A 26,423-nucleotide genomic window follows, 5' to 3' on the forward strand; every position below is an offset into this window, starting at 1 on the left:
TAATTATAATTACAGTATAAGTAGGATATCTAATAACATCACTATTTAATAATAAATAAACAAACCGAATGCTTTTACTCTAGTCTTTATTGCGCTACCCTCATTACGTTTATTATACTTTTTAGATGAAACCTTCATTAACCCTAAAAACTATTGGGTATCAATGATACTGAAGTTATGAATACTCCGATTTTATAAAAGCAGAATTTGACTCATACATGGCCCCAACAAATGAAATAACAATAAGCTCATTTCGATTATTAGATATGGATAACCGAACAGTTTTACCAATTAATATAGATATCCGAGTACTAACTACATCTGCAGATGTATTACATTCATGAGCCATACCATCCATAGGAATTAAAATAGATGCCACTCCGGGGCGGCTTAACCAAGCAGGAGTAAACATTAGTCGAATTAGCTATACTCCTTACAATAATTCAATGATGACGAGACATTTCAGGAGAAGGAACATATCAAGGATTACATACAAATCAAGTTATGATAGGACTACGATGGAGTATAATCCTATTTATTATTTCAGAAGTATTATTTTTCGTGTCATTCTTTTGAGCGTTTTTCCATAGAAGTTTATCCCCAACAATTGAACTAGGAATATTATGACCACCAAGGGGTATCACCCCATTTAATCCAATACAAGTACTTTTATTAAATACAGCAATTATACTAGCCTCAGGAGTAACAGTAACATGGGCCCACCATGGCTTATTAGAAAAAAAAAATTCACATACAAGTCAAGCACTTATACTAACATTAATATTTTACTATTCTTCAAGCATATGAATATTATGAATCCCCATTTACTATTGCTGACGCATTATATGGATCCACATTCTTTATGGCAACAGGATTTCATGGACTACATGTTATTATTGGATCAACATTCCTAGGAGTATGCTTAGCTCGACATATCCTATGCTACTTTTCACCAACACATCACTTTCGATTTGAAGCAGCAGCATGATATTGACACTTCGTAGACGTAGTATGATTATTTATATTTATTGATGAGGTAGATAATATTTTCTTAGTATATTTAAAGTACACTTAACTTCCAATTAAAAGATTATAATAAAATAAAGTAAATAATTAATATAATTATAGTACCTCATTAATTATTATAATAATTACCTCAATTGTAATAATATTATCCACACTACTATCAAAAAAAAAATTACAGACCGAGAAAAAAGTTCACCATTTGAGAGTGGATTTGACCCAAAATCCTCAGCACGAATTCCATTTTCTATAAAATTCTTCCTAATTTAAGTAATTTTTCTCATTTTTGATGTAGAAATTGTGTTACTACTACCAATAACAGTTATTATTACTAACTCAAAACTAAAATATTGATTATGTGTTAGATTCTTATTTCTATTCATCCTACTTTTAGGTCTATATCATGAATGAACCCAAGGATCACTAGAATGAGCATGATGGAGTAATACTTAATAATAACATTTGAGTTGCATTCAAAAAGTATTGAATAATTCAATTTACTTTATTGAGCAAGAAGCAAAAGCAATCAGCTTCTACCTGAATAAATTGGTATATATTACCCTTGCTTACTTAACTGAAGCCAGGGTTCAGACAAATCTAGGATTAACTCCTCAGTTAAGGGGTATAATATTAAGGGGAGGCAGCTAACTTCCATCTTTAGTGGTGTAATTCCATTAATGCTCTTATACTATTTCTTTAGTATAAAATTACTTTATCTTTTCATGATAAAGCTGGACTAAATAAATCCAAGCAATGTTTACAGAACTAACCTACCCTTCCTAATAACTTCAATATTATGCTTTATTATAAGCTATATAAACACACATAAATTATTAGTAAAATTACTATTAAAAATGAAAATATAAAATAAATATTAAAATAATTAGAATGTATTAGTTGCATATTTAAAGAACTACTCCTGATGTATTTAAACACCCCCTGTCCAACTCACTTCATCCGTAATAAGCGAACTACTAATTAAGCCCCCCGAAGATAAATAGGGTAAAAATCATATTCCCCTAATAAATAATATGTTATTTTATTATTAAAAAATGGATAAATTTCGAATAAGAAAGACCCAATTCATCCACCCAATAAAATACAAATGATTGTTCCAATCTTCAGGTTAAGTGGAATAATAATAACAAAAACAGAGGGAAAAACCAATCATATTAAACCAGAGCCACCTACAATGGATAGTAATAATAAACCTAAATTGCCCTTAAAGATGCCCCAGCCTCCATCATCAGAAAAAAATTGAAGTGAAGCACCTCTATAAGACTTAGCAACCTAATAATAATTCAACCGAAAACTATAGCTATAGTTATACCAGTAGAAATCCATAATAAAATAAATATTACTAAATTAAAAGAAGATATACTTAATATTTCCAAAATTAAATCCTTAGAATAAAATCCAGCCAAAAATGGTATGCCGCATAGAGCAAGACTAGATATTTTTCAAAATATCGCGTTCAATGCTAATACTCGCTTGATACTCTTTTTCAATACAGACCAAGCCAAAGACGATTTACATTAAAGGATCGTATTATTATGCTTTCCAGAGCGTGAAAAGCGTTTTAATTCTGACATTTTGACTAGAGGATGAATACTTAATTTTTCGAAAAATTCGGGTTCAATGCTAATACTCTTGTGAAACTCATTTTCTATACAGACCAAGCCAGAGGTGATTTACATTAAAGGGTCGTATTATATTTTTTTCAGAACCTGTAAAGTGTTTAAATTCTGACATTTAGACTATAGGAAGAATACTTGTTTTCGAAAAATTCGCGTTCATTGCTAATACTCGCTTGAAACTAATTTTCTTTACAGCCCAAGCGAGAGATGATTTACATTAAAAGGTCGTATTATTAAGCTTTTCAGATCCTGAAAAGCGTTTTAATTCCTACGTTTCGACTATGGGATGAAAAATTAATTTTTTGAGATATTCGCGTTCAATGCTAATACTCGTGTGAAACTCATTTTCTATACAGACCAAACCAGAGATGATTTACATTTAACATGTTCTTATTATTTGTAATAAAGTTATTTTTTATAATTGAAAGAATTAAACATTTCTCCAAAGAAATCAAACACCATAATGTGTCATACACCAATATATAATAAAAATATAAGCTAATTAAGCTAGAGAGCTCTTACCCCACATATGAAGGTTTATAATTAATCCTTCCCATTTTAATGCTCACAACCCCCCAAAAAATAATATTCCTAATGACCCTTACAATAGGAACCCTCCTTTCTATTTCTTCCACCTTATGATACGGAGCCTGAATAGGCTTAGAAATTAATTTAATGTATTTTATTCCATTAATTTCTACTCCAAATAATCAGCGAAATACAGAAGCATCAATTAAGCTTAATTCAAGCGCAATTCTGACCGAAGCATTAATTATAATTAATTCAATAAATTTCAATATACAGACCCAGCTTCTTATAATAGCCCTATTAATAAAAATAGAAGCAGCTCCAATCCACATATGAATACCAGAAGTTATAGAAGGAATAACATGAATTAACTGTCTAGTAATAACAACTATTCAAAAGGTTGCCCCATCAACATTACTTAGATATGTAATTGACAATTTAAGTATGATTCTAATTGTAACAATTAGAACATCAGCAATTATTGGGGCAATTGGAGGACTAAATCAAACCTCAATACGAAAAATTATAGCCTTTTCATCAATTAACCACATATCATGAATCATTCTAAGAATAACATCAAAAGATAATACCTGATTAACATACTTACTACGATGCATCCTTATAACCGCCTCCGAAACAATGATATTTTTTATAAACAAGACATTAGCTGTTTTTACTAAAACTTTCCCCTATTAAAAAAATTCCCTATTTATATCAATCCTATTTCTTTGGGGGTCTCCCGCCGCTACTAGGGTTTTTACCAAAATGAATAGTTAATATCCAAATAACCAACTTTAAGCAATTAATCGTAATTATTATCCTAATTAGAGTATCATTTTTAACCCTATACTATTACTTACGAACCTCCCTCACATCAATTTTAATAAATTATAAAACTAATACATGAAATATTATTAATATCAAACCATTAAATTTAAAAGAACAAGTATTATCAGTAATTACAATTTTTATATCAATTTGTGGAATACCTCTAATTCAACCAATTTATATATCTTTATAAGATCTTATGTTAATTTTAAACTAATGACCTTCAAAGTCATAAATAAAGGGCACTGTTTTAGGCCTTAATACATACAATGTATCACCTTGAAATTGCAGTTCAAAATTATATTCTTAACTATAAAACAAAAATGAATGAGAGAGTTTAAAACTCATAAATAAATTTACAGTTTATCACCTATGATTGCCATTCTTGCAACGATGATTATTTTCTACTAACCATAAAGATATTGGTACAATATATTTAATTTTCTGGGTATGATCAGGAATAGTTGAAACATCATTAAGTATCTTAATCCGTATAGAATTAGGTCAGCCAGGAAGTTTGATTGGAAATGATCAAATCTACGATGTAATTGTAACTGCACACGCATTTATTATAATTTCTTATATAGTAAAACTTATTATAATTGGAGGATTTGGAAATTGACTAGTACCTCTAATAATTGGGGCCCCCGACATTGCCTTCCCACGATTAAATAATATAAGATTTTGACTATTACCCCCATCATTAACTGTATTATTATCAGGAAGAGTTGTAGAAAGTGGTGCAGGAACTAACTGGTTGAACAGTGTATCATCCCCTATCTGCAGGAATTGCGCATGCCTGAGTCTCTGTAGATATATCAATTTTTTCATTACATTTAGCAGGAGTCTCCTTTATTCTAGGGGCAGTAAATTTCATTACAACATTAATCAATATACGAACTATAGGAATATCTATAGAACGAGTGCCATTATTTGTATGATCAGCAGTAATTACTGCAGTTCTCCTATTATTATCACTACCAGTTCTAGCAGGAGCAATCACCATACTATTAACAGATCGAAATTTAAACACCTCATTTTTTGATCCATCCGGTGGTGGAGATCCTATCTTATATCAACACCTATTCTGATTATTTGGACATCTAATTTTACCAGGATTTGGAATAATTTCACATATTGTAACTCAAGAAAGAGGTAAAAATGAAACATTTGGAGTCCTTGGAATAATTTATTCAATAATAGCAAAGGTATTTCTAGGATTTATTGTATGGACACATCATATATTTACTGTGGGAATAGATGTTGACACACGAGCATACTTTACTGCAGCTACAATAATCATTGCCGTACCAACAGGAATTAAAGTATTTAGATGAATTGCCACACTCCACGGAACACAAATTAATTATTCTCCATCAGTATTATGAGCTTTAGGATTTATTTTCATATTTTTCAATAGGAGGATTGACGTGAGTAGTACTAGCAAATTCATCATTAGACACTTTACTACACGATACATATTATGTTGTAGCACATTTTCATTATGTATTATCTATAGGAGCAGTATTTGGTATTATAGCAGGACTAGTGCATTGGTTTCCACTGTTTACAGGAGTAATAATAAATCCAGATTGGTTAAAAATTCAATTTATCTCCATATTTATTGGAGTCAACTTAACATTTTTCCCACAACATTTTCTAGGATTAAGAGGAATACCACGACGATACTCGGATTACCCAGATGCATATACAACATGAAATATTGTCTCAAGATTAGGATCAATCTTATCATTTACAGCAGTAATTGTTATAATTTTTATTACCTGAGAGGGTATAACAAGTGCTCGACCAACATTATTCAACCTACAACAAGCGTCATCAATTGAATGATATCAAATATCCCCTCCTTCCGAGCATACATACTTGAACTTCCCATACTACTTATTAACAACTAATATGTAAGGTGGCAGAGAAGTGCATTGAATTTAAGCTTCAAATATAAGGATTACCCTTCCTTAAAAGTGGCAACCTGAAATCAAATAGGACTACAAGATAGATCCTCTCCACTAATAGAACAAATAATATTCTTCCATGACCACACAATGTTACTTTTAATTATAATTACAGTATAAGTAGGATATCTAATAACATCACTATTTAATAATAAATAAACAAACCGAATGCTTTTACTCTAGTCTTTATTGCGCTACCCTCATTACGTTTATTATACTTTTTAGATGAAACCTTCATTAACCCTAAAAACTATTGGGCATCAATGATACTGAAGTTATGAATACTCCGATTTTATAAAAGCAGAATTTGACTCATACATGGCCCCAACAAATGAAATAACAATAAGCTCATTTCGATTATTAGATATGGATAACCGAACAGTTTTACCAATTAATATAGATATCCGAGTACTAACTACATCTGCAGATGTATTACATTCATGAGCCATGCCATCCATATCAATTAAAATAGATGCCACTCCGGGGCGGCTTAACCAAGCAGGAGTAAACATTAGTCGAATTAGCTATACTCCTTACAATAATCCAATGATGACGAGACATTTCAGGAGAAGGAACATATCAAGGATTACATACAAATCAAGTTATGATAGGACTACGATGGAGTATAATCCTATTTATTATTTCAGAAGTATTATTTTTCGTGTCATTCTTTTGAGCGTTTTTCCATAGAAGTTTATCCCCAACAATTGAATAGGAATATTATGACCACCAAGGGGTATCACCCCATTTAATCCAATACAAGTACCTTTATTAAATACAGCAATTATACTAGCCTCAGGAGTAACAGTAACATGGGCCCACCATGGCTTATTAGAAAAAAAAAATTCACATACAAGTCAAGCACTTATACTAACATTAATATTTTACTATTCTTCAAGCATATGAATATTATGAATCCCCATTTACTATTGCTGACGCAGTATATGGATCCACATTCTTAATGGCAACAGGATTTCATGGACTACATGTTATTATTGGATCAACATTCCTAGGAGTATGCTTAGCTCGACATATCCTATGCTACTTTTCACCAACACATCACTTTGGATTTGAAGCAGCAGCATGATATTGACACTTCGTAGACGTAGTATGATTATTTATATTTATTGATGAGGTAGATATTATTTTCTTAGTATATTCAAAGTACACTTAACTTCCAATTAAAAAGATTATAATAAAATAAAGTAAATAATTTATATAATTTTAAGTACCTCAATAATTATTATAATAATTACCTCAATTGTAATAATATTATCCACACTACTATCAAAAAAAGAATTACAGACCGAGAAAAAAGTTCACCATTTGAGTGTGGATTTGACCCAAAATCCTCAGCACGAATTCCATTTTCTATAAAATTCTTCCTAATTTCAGTAATTTTTCTCATTTTTGATGTAAAAATTGTGTTACTACTACCAATAACAGTTATTATTACTAACTCAAAACTAAAATATTGATTATGTGTTAGATACTTATTTCTATTCATCCTACGTTTAGGTCTATATCATGAATGAACCCAAGGATCACTAGAATGAGCATGTTGGAGTAATACTTATAATAATAACATTTGAGTTGCATTCAAAAAGTATTGAATAATTCAATTTACTTTATTGAGCAAGAAGCAAAAGCAGTCAGCTTCTACCTGAATAAATTGGTATATATTACCCTTGCTTACTTAACTGAAGCCAGGGTTCAGACAAATCTATGATTAACTCCTCAGTTAAGGGGTATAATATTAAGGGGAGGCAGCTAACTTCCATCTTTAGTGGTGTAATTCCATTAATGCTCTTATACTATTTCTTTAGTATAAAATTACTTTATCTTTTCATGATAAAGCTGGACTCTAAATAAATCCAAGCAATGTTTACAGAACTAACCTACCCTTCCTAATAACTTCAATATTATGCTTTATTATAAGCTATATAAACACACATAAATTATTAGTAAAATTACTATTAAAAATGAAAATATAAAATAAATATTAAAATAATTAGAATGTATTAGTTGCATATTTAAAGAACCACTCCTGATGTATTTAAACACCCCCTGTCCAACTCACTTCATCCGTAATAAGCGAACTACTAATTAAGCCCCCCGAAGATAAATAGGGTAAAAATCATATTCCCCTAATAAATAATATGTTATTTTATTATTAAAAAATGGATAAATTTCGAATAAGAAAGACCCAATTCATCCACCCAATAAAATACAAATGATTGTTCCAATCTTCAGGTTAAGTGGAATAATAATAACAAAAACAGAGGGAAAAACCAATCATATTAAACCAGAGCCACCTACAATGGATAGTAATAATAAACCTAAATTGCCCTTAAAGATGCCCCAGCCTCCATCATCAGAAAAAAATTGAAGTGAAGCACCTCTATAAGACTTAGCAACCTAATAATAATTCAACCGAAAACTATAGCTATAGTTATACCAGTAGAAATCCATAATAAAATAAATATTACTAAATTAAAAGAAGATATACTTAATATTTCCAAAATTAAATCCTTAGAATAAAATCCAGCCAAAAATGGTATGCCGCATAGAGCAAGACTAGATATTTTTCAAAATATCGCGTTCAATGCTAATACTCGCTTGATACTCTTTTTCAATACAGACCAAGCCAAAGACGATTTACATTAAAGGATCGTATTATTATGCTTTCCAGAGCGTGAAAAGCGTTTTAATTCTGACATTTTGACTAGAGGATGAATACTTAATTTTTCGAAAAATTCGGGTTCAATGCTAATACTCTTGAGAAACTCATTTTCTATACAGACCAAGCCAGAGGTGATTTACATTAAAGGGTCGTATTATATTTTTTTCAGAACCTGTAAAGTGTTTAAATTCTGACATTTAGACTATAGGAAGAATACTTGTTTTCGAAAAATTCGCGTTCATTGCTAATACTCGCTTGAAACTAATTTTCTTAACAGCCCAAGCGAGAGATGATTTACATTAAAAGGTCGTATTATTAAGCTTTTCAGATCCTGAAAAGCGTTTTAATTCCTACGTTTCGACTATGGGATGAAAAATTAATTTTTTGAGATATTCGCGTTCAATGCTAATACTCGTGTGAAACTCATTTTCTATACAGACCAAACCAGAGATGATTTACATTTAACATGTTCTTATTATTTGTAATAAAGTTATTTTTTATAATTGAAAGAATTAAACATTTCTCCAAAGAAATCAAACACCATAGTGTGTCATACACCAATATATAATAAAAATATAAGCTAATTAAGCTAGAGAGCTCTTACCCCACATATGAAGGTTTATAATTAATCCTTCCCATTTTAATGCTCACAACCCCCCAAAAAATAATATTCCTAATGACCCTTACATTAGGAACCCTCCTTTCTATTTCTTCCACCTTATGATACGGAGCCTGAATAGGCTTAAAAACTAATGTAATATATTATATTCTATTAATTTCTACTCCAAATAATCAGCGAAATACAGAAGCATCAATTAAGCTTAATTCAAGCGCAATTCTGACCGCAGCATTAATTATAATTAATTCAATAAATTTCAATATACAGACCCAGCTTCTTACAATAGCCCTATTAATAAAAATAGAAGCAGCTCCAATCCACATATGAATACCAGAAGTTATAGAAGGAATAACATGAATTAACTGTCTAGTAATAACAACTATTCAAAAGATTGCCCCATCAACATTACTTACATATGTAATTGACAATTTAAGTATGATTCTAATTGTAACAATTAGAACATCAGCAATTATTGGGGCAATTGGAGGACTAAATCAAACCTCATTACGAAAAATTATATCCTTTTCATCAATTAACCACATATCATGAATCATTCTAAGAATAACATCAAAAGATAATACTTGATTAACATACTTACTACGATACATCCTTATAACAGCCTCCGAATTTATGATATTTTTCATAAACAAGACATTAGCTGTTTTTAATAAAACTTTCCCCTATTAAAAAAATTTCCCTATTTATATCAATCCTATTTCTTTGCGGGTCTCCTACCGCTACTAGGGTTTTTACCAAACTGAATAGTTAATATCCAAATAACCAACTTTAAGCAATTAATCGTAATTATTATCCTAATTAGAGTATCATTATTAACCTATACTATTACTTACGAACCTCCCTCACATCAATTTTAATAAATTATAAAACTAATACATGAAATATAATTAATATCAAACCATTAAATTTAAAAGAACAAGTATTATCAGTAATTACAATTTTTATATCAATTAGTGGAATACCTCTAATTCAACCAATTTATATATCTTTATAATATCTTATTTTAATTTTAAACTAATGACCTTCAAAGTCATAAATAAAGGGCACTGTTTTAGGCCTTAATACATACAATGTATCACCTTGAAATTGCACTTCAAAATTATATTCTTAACTATAAAGCAAAAATTAATGAGAGAGTTTAAAACTCATAAATAAATTTACAGTTTATCACCTATGATTTCAGTCATCTCATTCTTGCAACGATGATTATTTTCTACTAACCATAAAGATATTGGTACAATATATTTAATTTTCTGGGTATGATCAGGAATAGTTGAAACATCATTAAGTATCTTAATCCGTATAGAATTAGGTCAGCCAGGAAGTTTGATTGGAAATGATCAAATCTACGATGTAATTGTAACTGCACACGCATTTATTATAATTTCTTATATAGTAAAACTTATTATAATTGGAGGATTTGGAAATTGACTAGTACCTCTAATAATTGGGGCCCCCGACATTGCCTTCCCACGATTAAATAATATAAGATTTTGACTATTACCCCCATCATTAACTCTATTATTATCAGGAAGAGTTGTAGAAAGTGGTGCAGGAACTAACTGGTTGAACAGTGTATCATCCCCTATCTGCAGGAATTGCGCATGCCGGAGTCTCTGTAGATATATCAATTTTTTCATTACATTTAGCAGGAGTCTCCTTTATTCTAGGGGCAGTAAATTTCATTACAACATTAATCAATATACGAACTATAGGGATATCTATAGAACGAGTGCCATTATTTGTATGATCAGTAGTAATTACTGCAGTTCTCCTATTATTATCACTACCAGTTCTAGCAGGAGCAATCACCATACTATTAACAGATCGAAATTTAAACACCTCATTTTTTGATCCATCCGGTGGTGGAGATCCTATCTTATATCAACACCTATTCTGATTATTTGGACATCTAATTTTACCAGGATTTGGAATAATTTCACATATTGTAACTCAAGAAAGAGGTAAAAATGAAACATTTGGAGTCCTTGGAATAATTTATTCAATAATAGCAAAGGTATTTCTAGGATTTATTGTATGGACACATCATATATTTACTGTGGGAATAGATGTTGACACACGAGCATACTTTACTGCAGCTACAATAATCATTGCCGTACCAACAGGAATTAAAGTATTTAGATGAATTGCCACACTCCACGGAACACAAATTAATTATTCTCCATCAGTATTATGAGCATTAGGATTTATTTTCATATTTACAATAGGAGGATTGACGTGAGTAGTACTAGCAAATTCATCATTAGACACTGTACTACACGATACATATTATGATGTAGCACATTTTCATTATGTATTATCTATAGGAGCAGTATTTGGTATTATAGCAGGACTAGTGCATTGGTTTCCACTGTTTACAGGAGTAATAATAAATCCAGATTGATTAAAAATTCAATTTATCTCCATATTTATTGGAGTCAACTTAACATTTTTCCCACAACATTTTCTAGGATTAAGAGGAATACCACGACGATACTCGGATTACCCAGATGCATATACAACATGAAATATTGTCTCAAGATTAGGATCAATCTTATCATTTACAGCAGTAATTGTTATAATTTTTATTACCTGAGAGGGTATAACAAGTGCTCGACCAACATTATTCAACCTACAACAAGCGTCATCAATTGAATGATATCAAATATCCCCTCCTTCCGAGCATACATACTTGAACTTCCCATACTACTTATTAACAACTAATATGTAAGGTGGCAGAGAAGTGCATTGAATTTAAGCTTCAAATATAAGGATTACCCTTCCTTAAAAGTGGCAACCTGAAATCAAATAGGACTACAAGATAGATCCTCTCCACTAATAGAACAAATAATATTCTTCCATGACCACACAATGTTACTTTTAATTATAATTACAGTATAAGTAGGATATCTAATAACATCACTATTTAATAATAAATAAACAAACCGAATGCTTTTACTCTAGTCTTTATTGCGCTACCCTCATTACGTTTATTATACTTTTTAGATGAAACCTTCATTAACCCTAAAAACTATTGGGCATCAATGATACTGAAGTTATGAATACTCCGATTTTATAAAAGCAGAATTTGACTCATACATGGCCCCAACAAATGAAATAACAATAAGCTCATTTCGATTATTAGATATGGATAACCGAACAGTTTTACCAATTAATATAGATATCCGAGTACTAACTACATCTGCAGATGTATTACATTCATGAGCCATGCCATCCATATCAATTAAAATAGATGCCACTCCGGGGCGGCTTAACCAAGCAGGAGTAAACATTAGTCGAATTAGCTATACTCCTTACAATAATCCAATGATGACGAGACATTTCAGGAGAAGGAACATATCAAGGATTACATACAAATCAAGTTATGATAGGACTACGATGGAGTATAATCCTATTTATTATTTCAGAAGTATTATTTTTCGTGTCATTCTTTTGAGCGTTTTTCCATAGAAGTTTATCCCCAACAATTGAATAGGAATATTATGACCACCAAGGGGTATCACCCCATTTAATCCAATACAAGTACCTTTATTAAATACAGCAATTATACTAGCCTCAGGAGTAACAGTAACATGGGCCCACCATGGCTTATTAGAAAAAAAAAATTCACATAAAAGTCAAGCACTTATACTAACATTAATATTTTACTATTCTTCAAGCATATGAATATTATGAATCCCCATTTACTATTGCTGACGCAGTATATGGATCCACATTCTTAATGGCAACAGGATTTCATGGACTACATGTTATTATTGGATCAACATTCCTAGGAGTATGCTTAGCTCGATATATCCTATGCTACTTTTCACCAACACATCACTTTGGATTTGAAGCAGCAGCATGATATTGACACTTCGTAGACGTAGTATGATTATTTATATTTATTGATGAGGTAGATATTATTTTCTTAGTATATTCAAAGTACACTTAACTTCCAATTAAAAAGATTATAATAAAATAAAGTAAATAATTTATATAATTTTAAGTACCTCAATAATTATTATAATAATTACCTCAATTGTAATAATATTATCCACACTACTATCAAAAAAAGAATTACAGACCGAGAAAAAAGTTCACCATTTGAGTGTGGATTTGACCCAAAATCCTCAGCACGAATTCCATTTTCTATAAAATTCTTCCTAATTTCAGTAATTTTTCTCATTTTTGATGTAAAAATTGTGTTACTACTACCAATAACAGTTATTATTACTAACTCAAAACTAAAATATTGATTATGTATTAGATACTTATTTCTATTCATCCTACGTTTAGGTCTATATCATGAATGAACCCAAGGATCACTAGAATGAGCATGTTGGAGTAATACTTATAATAATAACATTTGAGTTGCATTCAAAAAGTATTGAATAATTCAATTTACTTTATTGAGCAAGAAGCAAAAGCAGTCAGCTTCTACCTGAATAAATTGGTATATATTACCCTTGCTTACTTAACTGAAGCCAGGGTTCAGACAAATCTATGATTAACTCCTCAGTTAAGGGGTATAATATTAAGGGGAGGCAGCTAACTTCCATCTTTAGTGGTGTAATTCCATTAATGCTCTTATACTATTTCTTTAGTATAAAATTACTTTATCTTTTCATGATAAAGCTGGACTCTAAATAAATCCAAGCAATGTTTACAGAACTAACCTACCCTTCCTAATAACTTCAATATTATGCTTTATTATAAGCTATATAAACACACATAAATTATTAGTAAAATTACTATTAAAAATGAAAATATAAAATAAATATTAAAATAATTAGAATGTATTAGTTGCATATTTAAAGAACCACTCCTGATGTATTTAAACACCCCCTGTCCAACTCACTTCATCCGTAATAAGCGAACTACTAATTAAGCCCCCCGAAGATAAATAGGGTAAAAATCATATTCCCCTAATAAATAATATGTTATTTTATTATTAAAAAATGGATAAATTTCGAATAAGAAAGACCCAATTCATCCACCCAATAAAATACAAATGATTGTTCCAATCTTCAGGTTAAGTGGAATAATAATAACAAAAACAGAGGGAAAAACCAATCATATTAAACCAGAGCCACCTACAATGGATAGTAATAATAAACCTAAATTGCCCTTAAAGATGCCCCAGCCTCCATCATCAGAAAAAAATTGAAGTGAAGCACCTCTATAAGACTTAGCAACCTAATAATAATTCAACCGAAAACTATAGCTATAGTTATACCAGTAGAAATCCATAATAAAATAAATATTACTAAATTAAAAGAAGATATACTTAATATTTCCAAAATTAAATCCTTAGAATAAAATCCAGCCAAAAATGGTATGCCGCATAGAGCAAGACTAGATATTTTTCAAAATATCGCGTTCAATGCTAATACTCGCTTGATACTCTTTTTCAATACAGACCAAGCCAAAGACGATTTACATTAAAGGATCGTATTATTATGCTTTCCAGAGCGTGAAAAGCGTTTTAATTCTGACATTTTGACTAGAGGATGAATACTTAATTTTTCGAAAAATTCGGGTTCAATGCTAATACTCTTGAGAAACTCATTTTCTATACAGACCAAGCCAGAGGTGATTTACATTAAAGGGTCGTATTATATTTTTTTCAGAACCTGTAAAGTGTTTAAATTCTGACATTTAGACTATAGGAAGAATACTTGTTTTCGAAAAATTCGCGTTCATTGCTAATACTCGCTTGAAACTAATTTTCTTAACAGCCCAAGCGAGAGATGATTTACATTAAAAGGTCGTATTATTAAGCTTTTCAGATCCTGAAAAGCGTTTTAATTCCTACGTTTCGACTATGGGATGAAAAATTAATTTTTTGAGATATTCGCGTTCAATGCTAATACTCGTGTGAAACTCATTTTCTATACAGACCAAACCAGAGATGATTTACATTTAACATGTTCTTATTATTTGTAATAAAGTTATTTTTTATAATTGAAAGAATTAAACATTTCTCCAAAGAAATCAAACACCATAGTGTGTCATACGCCAATATATAATAAAAATATAAGCTAATTAAGCTAGAGAGCTCTTACCCCACATATGAAGGTTTATAATTAATCCTTCCCATTTTAATGCTCACAACCCCCCAAAAAATAATATTCCTAATGACCCTTACATTAGGAACCCTCCTTTCTATTTCTTCCACCTTATGATACGGAGCCTGAATAGGCTTAAAAACTAATGTAATATATTATATTCTATTAATTTCTACTCCAAATAATCAGCGAAATACAGAAGCATCAATTAAGCTTAATTCAAGCGCAATTCTGACCGCAGCATTAATTATAATTAATTCAATAAATTTCAATATACAGACCCAGCTTCTTACAATAGCCCTATTAATAAAAATAGAAGCAGCTCCAATCCACATATGAATACCAGAAGTTATAGAAGGAATAACATGAATTAACTGTCTAGTAATAACAACTATTCAAAAGATTGCCCCATCAACATTACTTAGATATGTAATTGACAATTTAAGTATGATTCTAATTGTAACAATTAGAACATCAGCAATTATTGGGGCAATTGGAGGACTAAATCAAACCTCATTACGAAAAATTATATCCTTTTCATCAATTAACCACATATCATGAATCATTCTAAGAATAACATCAAAAGATAATACTTGATTAACATACTTACTACGATACATCCTTATAACAGCCTCCGAATTTATGATATTTTTCATAAACAAGACATTAGCTGTTTTTAATAAAACTTTCCCCTATTAAAAAAATTTCCCTATTTATATCAATCCTATTTCTTTGCGGGTCTCCTACCGCTACTAGGGTTTTTACCAAACTGAATAGTTAATATCCAAATAACCAACTTTAAGCAATTAATCGTAATTATTATCCTAATTAGAGTATCATTATTAACCTATACTATTACTTACGAACCTCCCTCACATCAATTTTAATAAATTATAAAACTAATACATGAAATATAATTAATATCAAACCATTAAATTTAAAAGAACAAGTATTATCAGTAATTACAATTTTTATATCAATTAGTGGAATACCTCTAATTCAACCAATTTATATATCTTTATAATATCTTATTTTAATTTTAAACTAATGACCTTCAAAGTCATAAATAAAGGGCACTGTTTTAGGCCTTAATACATACAATGTATCACCTTGAAATTGCACTTCAAAATTATATTCTTAACTATAAAGCAAAAATTAATGAGAGAGTTTAAAACTCATAAATAAATTTACAGTTTATCACCTATGATTTCAGTCATCTCATTCTTGCAACGATGATTATTTTCTACTAACCATAAAGATATTGGTACAATATATTTAATTTTCTGGGTATGATCAGGAATAGTTGAAACATCATTAAGTATCTTAATCCGTATAGAATTAGGTCAGCCAGGAAGTTTGATTGGAAATGATCAAATCTACGATGTAATTGTAACTGCACACGCATTTATTATAATTTCTTATATAGTAAAACTTATTATAATTGGAGGATTTGGAAATTGACTAGTACCTCTAATAATTGGGGCCCCCGACATTGCCTTCCCACGATTAAATAATATAAGATTTTGACTATTACCCCCATCATTAACTCTATTATTATCAGGAAGAGTTGTAGAAAGTGGTGCAGGAACTAACTGGTTGAACAGTGTATCATCCCCTATCTGCAGGAATTGCGCATGCCGGAGTCTCTGTAGATATATCAATTTTTTCATTACATTTAGCAGGAGTCTCCTTTATTCTAGGGGCAGTAAATTTCATTACAACATTAATCAATATACGAACTATAGGGATATCTATAGAACGAGTGCCATTATTTGTATGATCAGTAGTAATTACTGCAGTTCTCCTATTATTATCACTACCAGTTCTAGCAGGAGCAATCACCATACTATTAACAGATCGAAATTTAAACACCTCATTTTTTGATCCATCCGGTGGTGGAGATCCTATCTTATATCAACACCTATTCTGATTATTTGGACATCTAATTTTACCAGGATTTGGAATAATTTCACATATTGTAACTCAAGAAAGAGGTAAAAATGAAACATTTGGAGTCCTTGGAATAATTTATTCAATAATAGCAAAGGTATTTCTAGGATTTATTGTATGGACACATCATATATTTACTGTGGGAATAGATGTTGACACACGAGCATACTTTACTGCAGCTACAATAATCATTGCCGTACCAACAGGAATTAAAGTATTTAGATGAATTGCCACACTCCACGGAACACAAATTAATTATTCTCCATCAGTATTATGAGCATTAGGATTTATTTTCATATTTACAATAGGAGGATTGACGTGAGTAGTACTAGCAAATTCATCATTAGACACTGTACTACACGATACATATTATGATGTAGCACATTTTCATTATGTATTATCTATAGGAGCAGTATTTGGTATTATAGCAGGACTAGTGCATTGGTTTCCACTGTTTACAGGAGTAATAATAAATTCAGATTGATTAAAAATTCAATTTATCTCCATATTTATTGGAGTCAACTTAACATTTTTCCCACAACATTTTCTAGGATTAAGAGGAATACCACGACGATACTCGGATTACCCAGATGCATATACAACATGAAATATTGTCTCAAGATTAGGATCAATCTTATCATTTACAGCAGTAATTGTTATAATTTTTATTACCTGAGAGGGTATAACAAGTGCTCGACCAACATTATTCAACCTACAACAAGCGTCATCAATTGAATGATATCAAATATCCCCTCCTTCCGAGCATACATACTTGAACTTCCCATACTACTTATTAACAACTAATATGTAAGGTGGCAGAGAAGTGCATTGAATTTAAGCTTCAAATATAAGGATTACCCTTCCTTAAAAGTGGCAACCTGAAATCAAATAGGACTACAAGATAGATCCTCTCCACTAATAGAACAAATAATATTCTTCCATGACCACACAATGTTACTTTTAATTATAATTACAGTATTAGTAGGATATCTAATAACATCACTATTTAATAATAAATAAACAAACCGAATGCTTTTACTCTAGTCTTTATTGCGCTACCCTCATTACGTTTATTATACTTTTTAGATGAAACCTTCATTAACCCTAAAAACTATTGGGCATCAATGATACTGAAGTTATGAATACTCCGATTTTATAAAAGCAGAATTTGACTCATACATGGCCCCAACAAATGAAATAACAATAAGCTCATTTCGATTATTAGATATGGATAACCGAACAGTATTACCAATTAATATAGATATCCGAGTACTAACTACATCTGCAGATGTATTACATTCATGAGCCATGCCACTCCGGGGCGGCTTAACCAAGCAGGAGTAAACATTAGTCGAAATAGCTATACTCCTTACAATAATTCAATGATGACGAGACATTTCAGGAAAAGGAACATATCAAGGATTAGCAGTTATGATAGGACTACGATGGAGTATAATCCTATTTATTATTTCAGAAGTATTATTTTTCGTGTCATTCTTTTGAGCGTTTTTCCATAGAAGTTTATCCCCAACAATTGAACTAGGAATATTATGACCACCAAGGGGTATCACCCCATTTAATCCAATACAAGTACCTTTATTAAATACAGCAATTCTACTAGCCTCAGGAGTAACAGTAATATGGGCCCACCATGGCTTATTAGAAAAAAAATATTCACATACAAGTCAAGCACTTATACTAACATTAATATTTTACTATTCTTCAAGCATATGAATATTATGAATCCCCATTTACTATTGCTGACGCAGTATATGGATCCACATTCTTTATGGCAACAGGATTTCATGGACTACATGTTATTATTGGATCAACATTCCTAGGAGTATGCTTAGCTCGACATATCCTATGCTACTTTTCACCAACACATCACTTTCGATTTGAAGCAGCAGCATGATATTGACACTTCGTAGACGTAGTATGATTATTTATATTTATTGATGAGGTAGATAATATTTTCTTAGTATATTTAAAGTACACTTAACTTCCAATTAAAAGATTATAATAAAATAAAGTAAATAATTAATATAATTATAGTACCTCATTAATTATTATAATAATTACCTCAATTGTAATAATATTATCCACACTACTATCAAAAAAAGAATTACAGACCGAGAAAAAAGTTCACCATTTGAGAGTGGATTTGACCCAAAATCCTCAGCACGAATTCCATTTTCTATAAAATTCTTCCTAATTTCAGTAATTTTTCTCATTTTTGATGTAGAAATTGTGTTACTACTACCAATAACAGTTATTATTACTAACTCAAAACTAAAATATTGATTATGTGTTAGATTCTTATTTCTATTCATCCTACTTTTAGGTCTATATCATGAATGAACCCAAGGATCACTAGAATGAGCATGATGGAGTAATACTTAATAATAACATTTGAGTTGCATTCAAAAAGTATTGAATAATTCAATTTACTTTATTGAGCAAGAAGCAAAAGCAATCAGCTTCTACCTGAATAAATTGGTATATATTACCCTTGCTTACTTAACTGAAGCCAGGGTTGAGACAAATCTAGGATTAACTCCTCAGTTAAGGGGTATAATATTAAGGGGAGGCAGCTAACTTCCATCTTTAGTGGTGTAATTCCATTAATGCTCTTATACTATTTCTTTAGTATAAAATTACTTTATCTTTTCATGATAAAGCTGGACTAAATAAATCCAAGCAATGTTTACAGAACTAACCTACCCTTCCTAATAACTTCAATATTATGCTTTATTATAAGCTATATAAACACACATAAATTATTAGTAAAATTACTATTAAAAATGAAAATATAAAATAAATATTAAAATAATTAGAATGTATTAGTTGCATATTTAAAGGACCACTCCTGATGTATTTAAACACCCCCTGTCCAACTCACTTCATCCGTAATAAGCGAACTACTAATTAAGCCCCCCGAAGATAAATAGGGTAAAAATCATATTCCCCTAATAAATAATATGTTATTTTATTATTAAAAAATGGATAAATTTCGAATAAGAAAGACCCAATTCATCCACCCAATAAAATACAAATGATTGTTCCAATCTTCAGGTTAAGTGGAATAATAATAACAAAAACAGAGGGAAAAACCAATCATATTAAACCAGAGCCACCTTCAATGGATAGTAATAATAAACCTAAATTGCCCTTAAAGATGCCCCAGCCTCCATCATCAGAAAAAAATTGAAGTGAAGCACCTCTATAAGACTTAGCAACCTAATAATAATTCAACCGAAAACTATAGCTATAGTTATACCAGTAGAAATCCATAATAAAATAAATATTACTAAATTAAAAGAAGATATACTTAATATTTCCAAAATTAAATCCTTAGAATAAAATCCAGCCAAAAATGGTATGCCGCATAGAGCAAGACTAGATATTTTTCAAAATATCGCGTTCAATGCTAATACTCGCTTGATACTCTTTTTCAATACAGACCAAGCCAAAGACGATTTACATTAAAGGATCGTATTATTATGCTTTCCAGAGCGTGAAAAGCGTTTTAATTCTGACATTTTGACTAGAGGATGAATACTTAATTTTTCGAAAAATTCGGGTTCAATGCTAATACTCTTGTGAAACTCATTTTCTATACAGACCAAGCCAGAGGTGATTTACATTAAAGGGTCGTATTATATTTTTTTCAGAACCTGTAAAGTGTTTAAATTCTGACATTTAGACTATAGGAAGAATACTTGTTTTCGAAAAATTCGCGTTCATTGCTAATACTCGCTTGAAACTAATTTTCTTTACAGCCCAAGCGAGAGATGATTTACATTAAAAGGTCGTATTATTAAGCTTTTCAGATCCTGAAAAGCGTTTTAATTCCTACGTTTCGACTATGGGATGAAAAATTAATTTTTTGAGATATTCGCGTTCAATGCTAATACTCGTGTGAAACTCATTTTCTATACAGACCAAACCAGAGATGATTTACATTTAACATGTTCTTATTATTTGTAATAAAGTTATTTTTTATAATTGAAAGAATTAAACATTTCTCCAAAGAAATCAAACACCATAGTGTGTCATACACCAATATATAATAAAAATATAAGCTAATTAAGCTAGAGAGCTCTTACCCCACATATGAAGGTTTATAATTAATCCTTCCCATTTTAATGCTCACAACCCCCCAAAAAATAATATTCCTAATGACCCTTACATTAGGAACCCTCCTTTCTATTTCTTCCACCTTATGATACGGAGCCTGAATAGGCTTAAAAACTAATGTAATATATTATATTCTATTAATTTCTACTCCAAATAATCAGCGAAATACAGAAGCATCAATTAAGCTTAATTCAAGCGCAATTCTGACCGCAGCATTAATTATAATTAATTCAATAAATTTCAATATACAGACCCAGCTTCTTACAATAGCCCTATTAACCCTTAAACGGGCAAACATTTATGACATGTTCAAAAAAATTAATTAATAGGATACATGTTATGTTTTCAGTATAATTATGTAAAAAATATTTTATTTTTACATATTTATGTATTACATAATGAGATACATAATGTGTCCTGTGAGATACATTGCCCATTAGAGACATGAATGTAATTATACATACTTAAACAGTGCTCCTACATTTTTAGAATCGTACCATATAAAATATAATCGTTCCAAATTTCTTTGTTAGTATAATGAATATTCAAAAATATATTTACTAAGAAAATGAAGAGAAACGTAAAATTAAGTATTTTTATGTTATAATAATGTGCTACAATCACCGATTACATAACGTTTTACAGACATATGCTTGTTATTTATCTTCTACCTACTTTTGGTGAAATGCTGTAAAGCAGTTCCTTGTTTTTGAACCTGTCACGAGACATAATCTCACGTCACATTTTTCACACGCAATAGTAGTTTGACCATTCACACATAATCTGCAACGACCTTTCTCTGTAATTTTTGGCCAATGCCCAACACTGTCATATCTTATATCTTGAAGTGGATGTGGTGCTATTGGATGCTTTACTTATTTCTGTGGTAAGTCTGTTTGAGATGGTCTTCCTTGATTTAGTGTATGTGAGTGTATGAGACCATTAGCTATGTCCATCCTGAAAGTTTTCAATGTTTTCAAACTTTTTTCTGTTGCTTCGTCATCACGACGATCCTTGGATATAGTACAAGAGTTAGCCAGAGTCACAGTTTATTCTGTCCACATGGGTGGTGTGGATCTGACAGTTATGCTCATAGCATTGTACAGAACACCTCTGAAAACACGGCTTGAATCTGGAAACAAATTCTTGAGTCATCGTAGATAAAGATTTTCTTATTTTCGAAGAATTGAAATTGAAATAAGAAATTATGTTATTGTTTGAATTTATTTTGGATAATTGTAATTTCTAATCGTTGAAAGAAATACAAGATGCACTAAAGTCATCATGTGTCAAAATTGATGTACCTCTTCACATAATACATTTACTTGTTTTCAATTTTCAAATTTGAAAATAAAATGTGACATTATCTGAAATTATCACAAATCCATGCTTTTACGTTCTTCTTCCCTCTTCCGATTTGGTCAGTTTTGTTGCTTTGTGGGGGTGATGTTAGTTCATCCTCACTGGAACTTTGTTCCTCACCAAGAGATGACAGTTCTGGTGGTGGAGCATAATCTGGATCAATGTCATTGTCATCGCAAGAAATATCAATCTTGTCGCTAGATGAGGATCCAATATCTGACACATTAGGATTTCAAGGAGGAACCAGTATTCCATGGTGGCCATAAAACTTCCGTGGTGGTATTGTAATACCCTGTGAAAGAAGAGGCAGTTGTATGAAAACAAATGTAAAATGCAGACAAAATATTTTTCATTTCATTCAAATGCACATACTTACTCTATTGGAAATTATTATTTTAGAATGGTGTAACTATTCATGTTGTTCAAAGTGGAGTCAACGTAAGTGCTGTCATAATATTCTAGTAAAAACGAAAAATAAAATATTGAGAAACTAAAACGAGAAGAAAGAACGAGACACGATGATGCAATTTATTTTACAATGATACTATATTTCTACATATCTTTATATGTAAAAGAACATTTGTATATTAGAAAATAACCCTACAAATTACGACAACATAAAATACGACATTTATACTGAGTAAAAGCAATGATAGAGTACACAGAATGTTCAAGAGAACATGCATCCTACATGTATTTCCTTCTGTATTTGCATACGATATGATAAGGTAAAATTGTCCTTTTTTGGGAAATGTATCTCTGTAGATACACACAAAGAAAGAACTGGCTCACAACATACTTGGTAACAATTTCAAGTATTGTAACTATTAGAAGTTTTCTAATAACTTCAATACACATTTATTTCATGCTTACGTCTTACAAAACAAAATAAAAATAGGTCAACAAGAAATAAACTTACCACGCCATTGTTGGAGTTCCTAATGCAAGACGCCAAGTCCCTCTCTATGCAACTGTGCATGCAGTTTTAAAAACATCCAACAGATGGCACACGAGTAGAATCATCAAAACGCACGTATCTCACGATCCACACTGCCTGTTTGCTCAACTCAAGCGCAGAGATCGTTTAAGAACGCATCGAATGAAGTGTATCCCACAAGATACAACGGCCAATTAAGGGTTAATAAAAATAGAAGCAGCTCCAATCCACATATGAATACCAGAAGTTATAGAAGGAATAACATGAATTAACTGTCTAGTAATAACAACTATTCAAAAGATTGCCCCATCAACATTACTTAGATATGTAATTGACAATTTAAGTATGATTCTAATTGTAACAATTAGAACATCAGCAATTATTGGGGCAATTGGAGGACTAAATCAAACCTCATTACGAAAAATTATATCCTTTTCATCAATTAACCACATATCATGAATCATTCTAAGAATAACATCAAAAGATAATACCTGATTAACATACTTACTACGATACATCCTTATAACAGCCTCCGAATTTATGATATTTTTCATAAACAAGACATTAGCTGTTTTTAATAAAACTTTCCCCTATTAAAAAAATTTCCCTATTTATATCAATCCTATTTCTTTGCGGGTCTCCTACCGCTACTAGGGTTTTTACCAAACTGAATAGTTAATATCCAAATAACCAACTTTAAGCAATTAATCGTAATTATTATCCTAATTAGAGTATCATTATTAACCTATACTATTACTTACGAACCTCCCTCACATCAATTTTAATAAATTATAAAACTAATACATGAAATATAATTAATATCAAACCATTAAATTTAAAAGAACAAGTATTATCAGTAATTACAATTTTTATATCAATTAGTGGAATACCTCTAATTCAACCAATTTATATATCTTTATAATATCTTATTTTAATTTTAAACTAATGACCTTCAAAGTCATAAATAAAGGGCACTGTTTTAGGCCTTAATACATACAATGTATCACCTTGAAATTGCACTTCAAAATTATATTCTTAACTATAAAGCAAAAATTAATGAGAGAGTTTAAAACTCATAAATAAATTTACAGTTTATCACCTATGATTTCAGTCATCTCATTCTTGCAACGATGATTATTTTCTACTAACCATAAAGATATTGGTACAATATATTTAATTTTCTGGGTATGATCAGGAATAGTTGAAACATCATTAAGTATCTTAATCCGTATAGAATTAGGTCAGCCAGGAAGTTTGATTGGAAATGATCAAATCTACGATGTAATTGTAACTGCACACGCATTTATTATAATTTCTTATATAGTAAAACTTATTATAATTGGAGGATTTGGAAATTGACTAGTACCTCTAATAATTGGGGCCCCCGACATTGCCTTCCCACGATTAAATAATATAAGATTTTGACTATTACCCCCATCATTAACTCTATTATTATCAGGAAGAGTTGTAGAAAGTGGTGCAGGAACTAACTGGTTGAACAGTGTATCATCCCCTATCTGCAGGAATTGCGCATGCCGGAGTCTCTGTAGATATATCAATTTTTTCATTACATTTAGCAGGAGTCTCCTTTATTCTAGGGGCAGTAAATTTCATTACAACATTAATCAATATACGAACTATAGGGATATCTATAGAACGAGTGCCATTATTTGTATGATCAGTAGTAATTACTGCAGTTCTCCTATTATTATCACTACCAGTTCTAGCAGGAGCAATCACCATACTATTAACAGATCGAAATTTAAACACCTCATTTTTTGATCCATCCGGTGGTGGAGATCCTATCTTATATCAACACCTATTCTGATTATTTGGACATCTAATTTTACCAGGATTTGGAATAATTTCACATATTGTAACTCAAGAAAGAGGTAAAAATGAAACATTTGGAGTCCTTGGAATAATTTATTCAATAATAGCAAAGGTATTTCTAGGATTTATTGTATGGACACATCATATATTTACTGTGGGAATAGATGTTGACACACGAGCATACTTTACTGCAGCTACAATAATCATTGCCGTACCAACAGGAATTAAAGTATTTAGATGAATTGCCACACTCCACGGAACACAAATTAATTATTCTCCATCAGTATTATGAGCATTAGGATTTATTTTCATATTTACAATAGGAGGATTGACGTGAGTAGTACTAGCAAATTCATCATTAGACACTGTACTACACGATACATATTATGATGTAGCACATTTTCATTATGTATTATCTATAGGAGCAGTATTTGGTATTATAGCAGGACTAGTGCATTGGTTTCCACTGTTTACAGGAGTAATAATAAATCCAGATTGATTAAAAATTCAATTTATCTCCATATTTATTGGAGTCAACTTAACATTTTTCCCACAACATTTTCTAGGATTAAGAGGAATACCACGACGATACTCGGATTACCCAGATGCATATACAACATGAAATATTGTCTCAAGATTAGGATCAATCTTATCATTTACAGCAGTAATTGTTATAATTTTTATTACCTGAGAGGGTATAACAAGTGCTCGACCAACATTATTCAACCTACAACAAGCGTCATCAATTGAATGATATCAAATATCCCCTCCTTCCGAGCATACATACTTGAACTTCCCATACTACTTATTAACAACTAATA

The sequence above is a fragment of the Lepisma saccharinum genome, chromosome 20, assembly GCF_977018435.1.
Source record: "Lepisma saccharinum chromosome 20, izLepSacc3.1, whole genome shotgun sequence".
Classification (NCBI taxonomy): Eukaryota; Metazoa; Arthropoda; class Insecta; order Zygentoma; family Lepismatidae; genus Lepisma; species Lepisma saccharinum.